We start from the raw sequence: 11,349 nt of genomic DNA on the forward strand, positions 1-11,349 counted from the left end.
TGATATGGAGTTTAAATATAGATATAGTGAAACTTGAAAAAAATTCTTAAGCATGTTTTATTTTGCATATAATTTTTATACATGCATCTCTATTCTCTTTATATGAAATGCTATGATTTTTGTGAAAGATTGTAACATATGGATTTGCATAAGATAAGGCAAAATTCTAGACTGTATTTGACTCAAGAGATGATCTAGGTAGTTTTTTAAACTATTTGAGCCTTTTTCAACCTCATCCTATGATAATGCATCCCTAGTACTATACTTTAAGCCTAATACATTATCCCTTTTTCTTTGTTTATTTTAGTGACATAATAGCCCAATAACATTTTTCTTTGATTATTGTTATCCTTTCTTTTGTTGACCTAATCTATTATGCTTACTTGTGTATTATGGATATATTTTTGTATTTAGGAGGAAGTCAGGTGCAAGAAAAAAAAAAAATAGAAAAAGCATAAAAAGCAAAGCTTAATAAAACCAAAAATTGCTATATTAAAAAAATAGTAAAATGCCAAAAATACAAAAAGAATAAAGTAATATCTGTCAAGTTAAGTTTTTAAAAGAGCTCTCATTTGTTTAAAGTCCAAAAAGTTAAAAAAAAAAAAAAATAAGCTTAAGGTTTTTTAGCCTAAAAATTCCTTTTTTTCCTATTTTGAGCCAAACCTTACATTATAAGCCTAAAAGATCTTTTGATCTTGAGTTGAATATGTAGATCTAATATTAGTAGAGAGAAATAGAAAAGTGAATGTGTGAAGTCTATTCTTAAATGGCATTTTTATTCTTTTGGAGGGGTAAAGAATAGAGAAATAAAGGAATGGTTAAAGGAAAGAGAAGGAAAAAAAAAAAGAGAAACAAAAAATAATAAAATGATAAAAGAGTTATTTAAAAATTTTTCAAAAATATAATTTTTAGGAAAATTGAAAGTGATATTTTTTAAAATTCCTAATAACTTTGATTATATAAGCAAATGAAATAATGATTTATTGAAAAATTAAAGAATAAATAATAAATCATATCAACTATAATATAATTAATGTGAAGAAAAAAAATAATTAATACTAATTATTATTAAATAAATATTGTGAACATGATTTTAAATCTTATATACATTTTATACAATGTTACAAGTATAATATATTTATATGTAGTCAATTAAGAAAATATGAAAAAGTATGATGCTAAAGAATAATTTGATAAAATAAACATTAATATATTTGTTGATTGGAGGAATATTAATAATATACACATTAGTTATTAATAGAATATAAATTTTTTTAAAAATAAAATAGTTATCAAATGTTCTTGATATAAATTATGTATTTGATGAATAATCACTTTTAAACTATTTAATTTTAATTTTAATTTTTTATTAGAACTATCATTATTGGTAGAATTATCATTATAACCAAATATAATTAGATTGACATTTCCATATAATAGAATATGTAAAATAAGACAATGTTTTCAAAAGTTATTTTTGATAGATAATTTTTTTAATAAACTAAAGTTTATTTAAAAAAATTTGCCCTTGAAGCCCAAACTAGTTAATATCATGAAAACTAAATGTAAAATTGAGTAACTTTCTTATTCAAGTTAGACTTAAGACATGATTTATTCATATTTATATTGAGATGAGAGAATTCGAATTATATTTTTTGAACAAAAGAACCAATTGCTTTAATGCTTTTTTTCTTTTATTTTTTTATAATATTTTTATTTGATTTTAACCTAAAGGTGTATAAATGCATTATAATAAATTTTTCATATACAGACGCTTGATTATACTAATGGTTAAATTATATTAGTAAAAGAGATTTATACTGATAATTTTTTAATACCGTCAAAATATATCATATTTATACTAACACTTTATACAATCGTCGATATAGATAAACTTTTTTTGATGATATATAACTATCTGTCAGTTTAAATATACTATATACTGACACTTACCTATACTGATGGTCAAATAATATAAGTAAAAAGTATCTATACTGATGAATTTTTGTTATTATCAATATATACAGTGTCTATACCAACACTTTGTACAACCTTCGATATAGGTAAACTTTTTCTGATGATATAAAGAGTATCTATACCAACACTTTGTACAACCTTCGACATAGGTAAACTTTTTTTGACGTTATATAAATATTCATCAGTATAAATACGTTATATATTGACGGTTATAATAATCATAAGTATAAGCTCTAAAAAAAATTAATTCTTAATTTTTTTGAAAAATATTAATTCATAATACTTTCCTGTAATAAAATTTTCCAAAAACTATAATTTCTTAAAAACTATAATTATTAATAAATAAAATTTGTAACTTAATTAATTTTAAATGTTAATAAATTCTACAAAAAAATTTTAAGTATTATATTAATTAATAAATTTATAATTAAATATTATACTAAAAAATGTTTAAATTGAAATATTATTTATTATTAAAATTGTTAATGAATTTATTAAAATAAATATTTATCATTTAATTTAATTATCACATATGATATATAATAAATGATTGATTTTTTAATAACATAATTACACCATATGATTCAAGTTAAAGATAAATATATTAACGTGAAACACTAATTTCATATAATATTTCCTCATATTCCACTAATAAGACACTCTTTTTTTAAACAAAATTAGAATTTCTCTCCTTTCTCAACACAATTATGTATAATTTGAATCAAAATTCTATAAAAGTTGTATGGGTACTTTTGGATCTTTCTTGCTTGGTAGGAGATGCTACAAAAGAATTTGTGTTTTTAAAAAACAAATAAAACCATGGAGAAAAGAAATATTAAAATAGGAAAAAGAAAATGGTAAAGAAAATGAAACAAAAAATATGTGAAAACCCAAAAATAAAGCAAAAAAAGCAGCCGTCCATTTGGCTTTGCCATAAGCCGATCCTGCAATACCCATTTTTTTTTATCCTTTCCTAGACACTGTCCATCTCCATTGTCCAAGAATCCCCTCATTCTTTGCATTTCATCTGAATTTCCCCATCATCTTCATCTCGTTTCCACTATCATGTTTGCTTTTTTCCCTTCTTAATTTTTTTATTATTAGAATTACTTATTTGATACATCTGCTATCATTGTTTTTGTTAATATTTTACTTTTATTAGTTTTGGACCAAGTAATTGTTGGTGGAGGGGTGGTAAGGTTTCTCGTCAATTGTTCAACTGGAAGGTTTTACTTCGCTCTTTTGTTTCTACGGCTGCTAGGCAAGGTCTACATTTTTCCTCGTTTTCTTTTAAGTTTTCTGGTTGGTGTTGTTAATATTTTATTTTTTAAACTAAACAATGATTTTGAATTTCTTTGAAGTTCAAATTCTATAACTGGGGGCAAAAAGCTACCAAACATACGTTATCTTGAGAGTCCTGATTTTGCAAAGAGAAGCAAATCTATTGATTGGCGAGCTGCTACTGAGTCATCAACTTGTGTAGAACAACTTGCTTTCCAGGTATGATTCCTGATGGCCCTCATGTCTTATTTGTTATAGGGAGTAGTAGCTAGAAAAAGTGGAGGGAAAATATTGATACCAGTCTTATTACTGTGGATATTGATTGAATTGTAAACAAACGATAAGCTTTTGACTTGCACCTTTATGCAGTTTTACAATCATTTTTTCATTTTTGGTACCTAATGAAAGTATTATGATGATATGCTCAAATTTATGGTTTTTTCTTTTTTGGTACTTTTCTTTATGACTATGTTTAACAGTAGGAAAACTTGAAAGAAAAATGTTTTAGAGTTGGTCAGATATAAGATAAAACTCTTAAAAATGGGGTATCATTAATTTAGTATACCTGTTTGAAAAATGGCTTATCTATTTAACATATCCGAAGTAGAAAGAATAGCTACTATTTTAAAGAATTATTTGTTGTTTATTTCAACTAATTTGGACTATATATATGAAAACTAATTGATAAGAGACAAGTCTAATGCTCAAAATTCTGACTCAGCATTCCAACACAACAATTATTTCATCTCAAAGAAGCTTCAGCATCAAAGCAGGTTTCATCACACCTTAATATGGGGAAGCTGAGTTTTTTTAAAATTGATGTTTCTTTGGAACAGAAAATATTCTGTGAATAAGCACAAATGGTTCCCAATGCACTTCTCTTACTACGCATACACACTGCCTATCCACATTTGATCACCTTGCTTATAGAAAGAAACCCATTGAAAATCAGACATCCTCCACCTCCATTACCTTGCATTTTTATCGCTATTATTGTCAGTTCCCTTGGGCAGTTAGGCCTTCCAAACCTCCTTAATAATTTTTTTCTTTTCTGTACTTAAGGTTTTAGAGATTGAATTTTAAATAAAAATTAAGAACTCAGTATGTACAAACAAACCACGCATGACTGTCGGCTAACCCTCTTAATAATTCTATGTTATCATATTTATCATAAACTAAAGGATTACCTAATAGCTTCTCTGCTTCCATAAGTTTTAGCAAACTTTGCATCACTTTAGCATCATAAAATTTAATTTTCATGAAATAGATGACAATTCTGATTCATGAAACATATATTTTATATTTGACAATCAACTTTGAAATTGAATCTACATATCTAGATCTAGTTATTTTTTTAAATTCAAGTTTCTTTCATTAATTTGTAACTTTTGTTTTGTCAACAGTAAAGTCTGTTGAATTACAAGTAATTTTAAAAGAGGAAAAGTTGAATGCCATCAATATTCTTTTACGTTTAAATTGGATTGAAAATAATATTACTTGTAAATATGCATAGCTGTTTGTTCTTTTTTTTTTTTTGTTCTTTATTAACATATATATATATATATATATATGTACAGTCAGCCAAAAAAAAAAAAAAAAACTAACCAACAATGGACAATTATATTCAAGATCCTTGTTTGGAATGTGACAGAAATCTTTGGCGTCAGACAGTCTGACCCTAAAATAATTTTGCTCTGCAATTGCTGTTCTAAAAGTAATTAACATGAAAAAAAAAAAAAAGAGTATTTACCAATGTTATTGGTATCAGTTTTCAAAAAACTTGATACATCAAAGTTTATGTACCTTTTTTTTTATTGATTTGTGCAAACTAATTCGATTTGTATTAAACGATACAAGATTTTTTTAATCAAATTTTAATATTTTTTCTTTCATAATTATTTTTATTTTTATAATTTTATCCAAAAATAATATATGTTCGGTAAATTAGGTAATTGAACATAATTTTATATTTATTTAAGTTTAAAAATTTTTTATATTAAATATTTATAAATTTTAAATTCTATATTTGCATATACGCATATAGATGTACATAATTGAAGCATATTTTTATATGTGTGTGTATATATATACATATATTTTATAGATAAAATATTAAATAATGTCAATAAACTTGAAACAGTACGCCAAAAAACATATAGGTACAGGAAACATAAAAATAAGTACCAATGGTAAGGGGGAAACAATCATTGAGCTTCTTCATGCTTCCAAAAGATTAGAGTTTCATTGAAAACATAGATAAATCCCAAAATTAAGTAAGAAACAATGATTAGCTTTCCATGTTGTGATCCTCTTTGATTATGACTTCTTATTTGTTTAGATCTAGATATGGAACCATGCAGCTGAGCATGGCTATCAAGGTTGCATCTTTCTTCCTATGAGCAGACAGCATCAAGAATGCAACAGTTAATTTTATAGCTTTATGTGAAGCCATCATGATTGATACTTGGGGTGCCTTGTTTAGGTCGCAAATTGAGGCACCTAAATGTGCATGGTATGACATCATGTAAGAATAGTTATAAACCGAACCCTAGTAATTTTCTCAATTATTCATATATGTGTTTTTATTTAAAGAACAAGATTCGAATTTGTTAATGTCAACTGTCAAATGATCCTTTACATTTAAGAAAAATAAAGCAATGCAAAAGATGACTACTAATTTCTATGTTGTAGGTGGTTGTTTTCTTCATGTAATCATTAACACAACTATGGTTTTGTATCCAGTGATTGTTACTCTCACGTGAACTTTCGTTTTTCCTTACATTTTTTCATTTGATTTTTATATTTGTTTTTAAATTCATTATATTATTATGAAATTAGTTTTTAGATCTACATTTACATAATATTTGGAGTTCAACAATCATTAACGATGTGCATAACTTGCCTCTATAGATGTGCATGAAACAACCAAACTTTCTTCTTTCTCTACTTATTCCTGATCCAAAAGGTACTAGAAACAACATAGATATATACTTGCAACCTTTGGTAGAAGAGTTGCAGGAACTTTAGAAAGTTGGTGCTTAAACTTTTGATGTCTCAAAAAATAAAAACTTTCAACTACGTACAGCATTAATTTGGACCATTAATGACTTCCCTGCATATGCCAATTTATCTAGGTGAAGTACTAGGGGAGAGTATGCATGTCTTTACTGTGGATTTGATACTACATCTAAGTAGTTACAACATGGTAGAAACTATTGTTACATGTGCCATCATAGGTGGTTACAACCTAATCATAGGTTTTGAAAAGATAAAATCTCATTTGATGGGACTTGAGAATTTAAAAGTGTTATTTCACCACCATCCGATAGTGAAGTGTTAAGATAGCTGGAACAATGTAATGGTAATGAAGATAGGGTATGGAACAAAAGGAGCATTTTATTTACATTACCTTATTGGAAACATCTTCTATTGTATCATAATTTTGATGTAATGCATATAGAAAAGAATGTTTGTGATAACATTTCTTGGTACATTGATTAGGCAAGAAAGAAAGTCAAAGGATAACTACACAGCATGACTTGACCTTATAGAAATGGGTATAAAGAGTATTCTTCATCCAAAGACTCGGCTTGACACTAACACCTAATACTTGCCCCAAAATTCATATCAAATAAGCTTAATTAAAAAAAATTCTTTCTTAAAGATTCTCAAGGAAATTAAAACTATTGATGAATACTCTTCAAATATCTCACGTTGTGTGTAACTTAAACAATAGATGCTAATAGGGCTCAAAAGTTATGATTATCATCTTTTAATGCAAAATTTTCTTCTTATAGCAACACAATGGTTTTTTCCTGATAAGGTGTGCTTGATTCTTATTGATTTATGTACATTTTTTTAAAAAACCTTGTTTTAAAGTTCTCGAAGAACATAAGTTTGAATTATTTGAGTCCATACTACATCAATTTTATGTGAAATGGATAAGATTTTTTCTTCATCTTTTTTCGCAATAATGGTACATTTTGTTATCCATTTGGCAAATGAAGCAAAAATTATCGATCCAGTCATTTTTCAGTGGATCTATCCTATTAAGAAGTATATCTTAAAGTGTTATAGATTTTTATACGTAAATTTCAACTAGGATATTTGCTAATGATTTTTTCTATTGAACTTCTATTTATATACGTTTCTTCTTACTCTTAAATCATATGTATGCAATAGAGTTTATCTTGAAGGTTCAATTGTAGAAGGCTACTTAGCAAATGAATGCATAACGTTTTGTTCAAGATACTTTGATGGGATGGAAATTATTTTTAATCGACCCATCCGAAATAAAGACAAGAATTCCTTTGTAGAGGAAGAAATATTCATTCTTTCTACTATAGGAAGACCATTGGGAACATTAAAATGTAAAGGTTTTAATGTTAACAAGCATAAAAAAGTCTCACAAATTGTACTTGATGCTATAACTTTGGTTCAAGCACATCGAATGTACTATTTAATTCTGATAAGGTTGCTCCTTTTATAAAATAAGAACATTTATCTACATGCATATTATACTTGATAATTTTATTTTGTAGTATATTGTATAGTTTTTTAAGAATTTTTTTTCACATAAAAAAATCAACAATTTATTAAGAGGTGTAATCGGCCTCATCAGCTTACGCTATTTGAGATATAAAAGTTGCGAAGTGAAACTTTTCATGATTGGTTTCTTAATCGTGTAAGTCGAATATCATGGTTTGAGATATGTAATTAAAGCTTTTATAGTTGGATTATTATTTTAACCAACTATGAAATTGGATAGGTTGTCAATTTGGATCAACAAGGAGATGCAAACATCACAAATCAACTTAGATGGCTTGCTCATGGTTTAACTGATACTGTTAGAAAATACACTAGTTATATCATTAATGGTTTTAGTTTTCATAACAAGGTACGTAAGAGATACTTGAAAACTCAAAAATAGTGGGGTTGTTGTAGCAACCAAGATGATGAGTTATGTAAGTACAAAAGATGCACAACCTATTGAGGAGGAAGTTAACTATCATAGGATTTTAAAAAACATCATTCAAGTGAATTTTACCGGTAGATTAAAGGTTGTATTATTTAAATGTTATTGGATTTATATAAATAGAGATTCTAAGAAAGATAAGTTTAGTTTCACTTTTATAAAATTTTCACATCTAGCTCATAGTGGAACTAATTTGGTTTATAATCCTTTTATCTTGGCATAACAAGCTAAGAAAGTTTTTTATGTTAAGGATGAAAGACATAATGATTGGGTTCTTGTCAAGCATGCAAAACTTAGAGATGTATTTGATATGAGTGATGAATCATCCTTATATAGAGAGCAAAAGAATGGAAAAATTCATGTTGAATTTGATGACACACATAGTACTTCAAATTGGGTTAGAAGTGAAGTTGATGATAAAGGAATGGAGCTCACACCAGAAATGAAAAATAAGCATGTAACAGAAGATTCCATAGATAAACATAATGGGGAAGATATTTTTTAATTCTATGTAATAGTTTAACTTTTTGTTAAGGTTTTGCAATGTAAAACATAGTTCACTATTATTTTATTTTTGTGTTACTAGCTTGAATTACTTAATTTTGTGTGATCATGTAATCTATTAAATTGTACTTAGTGCTTTATATGGTTTGCCAGTATCAAGTTTTCTTTTATATTATACTTAGTATATTTTGTGTATTATTAGACTTGAGATGATAAAACGTAGACAATTGAATATCATTAGGGCAAATCATACCTTTAGTTCTCAATTGCAAGCACAATCTGAAAAACATGTGCCTCTAGATCCAAAAGCTTTATAACATGAGCCTTTATAAAAATCTCAAGAACTAATTTCTCAATCTATAAATAATGAAAATCAAGATGAACAAGTTGAACATAATTTAGGTATGAAAACACTGTATTTTATTAGTACAATTCTTTATGTGTTATAATGTTGTACAATTACATTTTTTAATGAATTTAATTGTTTTCTTTACATGTAATTTTTTTATGTAGGAAATATTCAACATAAAATAGCTCGAGGTCTTAGACGTATGGATGATATTTGGGATTTGGAAAAAGGGGAGCATGTTGTTAAGGTTAATGATGATGTTATTCCTATCAGTGATGAATGTTGCTTGTTAACTCGATTCATTGGTAGCATGGTGAGAATGCCTAGCTTTGCATCATTTAATTATACAAATTGGCACGAAATGTTAGATGATAAGAAGGAAAAAATGTGAAAAACATTAGAGGTATTAATATAATAATGTTTTAGTTGCTAGTTAATGCCATGACAATAATCTTGTAGTTTCTAGTTAATAGTATCAATTCATATAATATATATGGACATTTTCTTTCCAATTACCTCATTCAAATTGCAGTCGAAGTTTGAATTTTAGAAATTTGATTTTGATGAGCTCGTTGATGAAGAAATATTTCAAAAAATTAAGTCTTGGACAATAAAAAAACATGGATGCTAAGTGGAGGCAGTGGAAAAACGAATTAAAGTCTAAATTTTATGATGAACATAAAATATTGGAGGAAATTGCTGCAAAGGTTGACGATTCTCGAGTGGATAAAAGTCAATTCCTATTTCTTCTTGCACATTGGTTTATTAATAAAATGAAAGTAAATGTTTACTAAATATACTATTTACTTTGTTTTAACACTATGATAATAATTGCAAAGTTATTATAATATATCTTTTCTTGTTCATTTGTTTAAAAGAACAAAGTAAGACAAATAAAATAAAACGCTCAAAATTAGATTAATCTCATTGCACAGGAATAAAATCATTCTCGAGGATCATTTAAACTTTGGTACAGATATCAATTTTTTTTGTCGCACTCAGTTAAATGAATATGAAGTTTACTTTTTATATATGCGATTTTGTCATTACAATAATTAATGTTGTACCTTTATAGAAACAAGAAGCTAATGGAATTCCACCATCACGTGTTGAATTGCATATTTTTCTCATACACATAAAGATAGAAGTGTTGTGAATGACAAGACAGTTGAAATTGTGGTATTTAATTTAATTATTACTTACTTTTATTTATGTTTAGTTTCTTTATCCTAAAATGTTTGTTTACAATTTTAGAAACTCATGAAAAAGGGCTTGAGCGAAACTAGTGCTCAAAATTCTGAAAGGAGTTCATGGAAAGATGATATTTATTCAAAAGTTTAAAGATCGGAGAGAAAATGGCATGTTCATTGCATGGGTACAATATCTACTTCATCTAAATAGTATAGTCCTTCATCTTTTGAATTGGTTCAGCATAAAGAAGAGGTACAAAAGTTGAAAACTAAAATTAAAGACTTGAAAGAAACTTTCAGTACTATCTTATCGGTATTTAAAAGATAATTTTTTAATGAGAATATGGATATCTTGAATACTGTTACTCACATGGTGAATAGAGAGGTATATATAACATCTATTTTAGTTTATACATATGTAACTTGTCATCTTGCTAATGAATCTTAAATCTTATTGAATTTTTTTTTTAATTAATTTTAGGTTCTTGATGCTAGTAATGCTCCAAAAATCACACGTGTAAACTATCATTCTTTAAATTCAAGTTATCATCCTAATCAAAATGAAAATGATAAACTTGTCATCACATGATATATATGTGAAAATATTTTGCTTGATACTTGTTTCTTAAATAGAATGTCAAAATCAATTTTGAATCTAGGTTTTGAATCATGTAATTGTGTTCTTGAAACATTATCCATTGTCTTTGCCATAATCATTAAATTATACTATGATTTAAAGCCTACTCTTTTCCCCTTAAGAAGGCTTTCTTGTCTTTTTTTTTTTTCCTTTAACAAGGTTTCCTTACGATGTAAGCATGTTTTCTAGTTGTAGACTTGAATGCTATAGTGAAAATATTTACATAATGATAGTTTTATTGACTAAAATAATATTAGGTTGGTTTCATTAAGTTATTTTTTGGAATTAAACTAAAAGAATGAGAAGATTACATATGCAAATTAGGTTATTTCTAGTTCATTCATGCATAACACTAATGAATAGGATGTTTATAAAATTATTTTTGGTGGTATATAAATGGATGATTACCTTCTGTATATATGAATGAATAAAACAT

The 11,349-nt window shown here is 26.5% G+C and overlaps 1 long non-coding RNA gene across 3 annotated transcripts; it reads left to right on the forward strand.

The window, feature by feature from the left end:
* The first annotated feature begins 2,903 nt into the window (after positions 1 to 2,903).
* Positions 2,904 to 9,523, forward strand: LOC111285336 (uncharacterized). Of its 3 annotated transcripts, XR_002689716.2 has the most exons (5): positions 2,904 to 3,044; positions 3,140 to 3,243; positions 3,339 to 3,477; positions 5,597 to 5,782; positions 9,251 to 9,523. It is a non-coding gene; the product is annotated as an uncharacterized LOC111285336 (long non-coding RNA). The 3 variants fall into 3 exon arrangements; XR_016342797.1 differs by having other exon boundaries at positions 2,904 to 3,243; positions 5,597 to 5,770; XR_016342796.1 differs by having other exon boundaries at positions 2,905 to 3,243.
* The last annotated feature ends 1,826 nt before the right edge of the window (positions 9,524 to 11,349 follow it).

This window comes from Durio zibethinus, chromosome 6, assembly GCF_047325235.1.
Source record: "Durio zibethinus cultivar Kanyao isolate XHJ-2024 chromosome 6, ASM4732523v1, whole genome shotgun sequence".
NCBI lineage: Eukaryota > Viridiplantae > Streptophyta > Magnoliopsida > Malvales > Malvaceae > Durio > Durio zibethinus.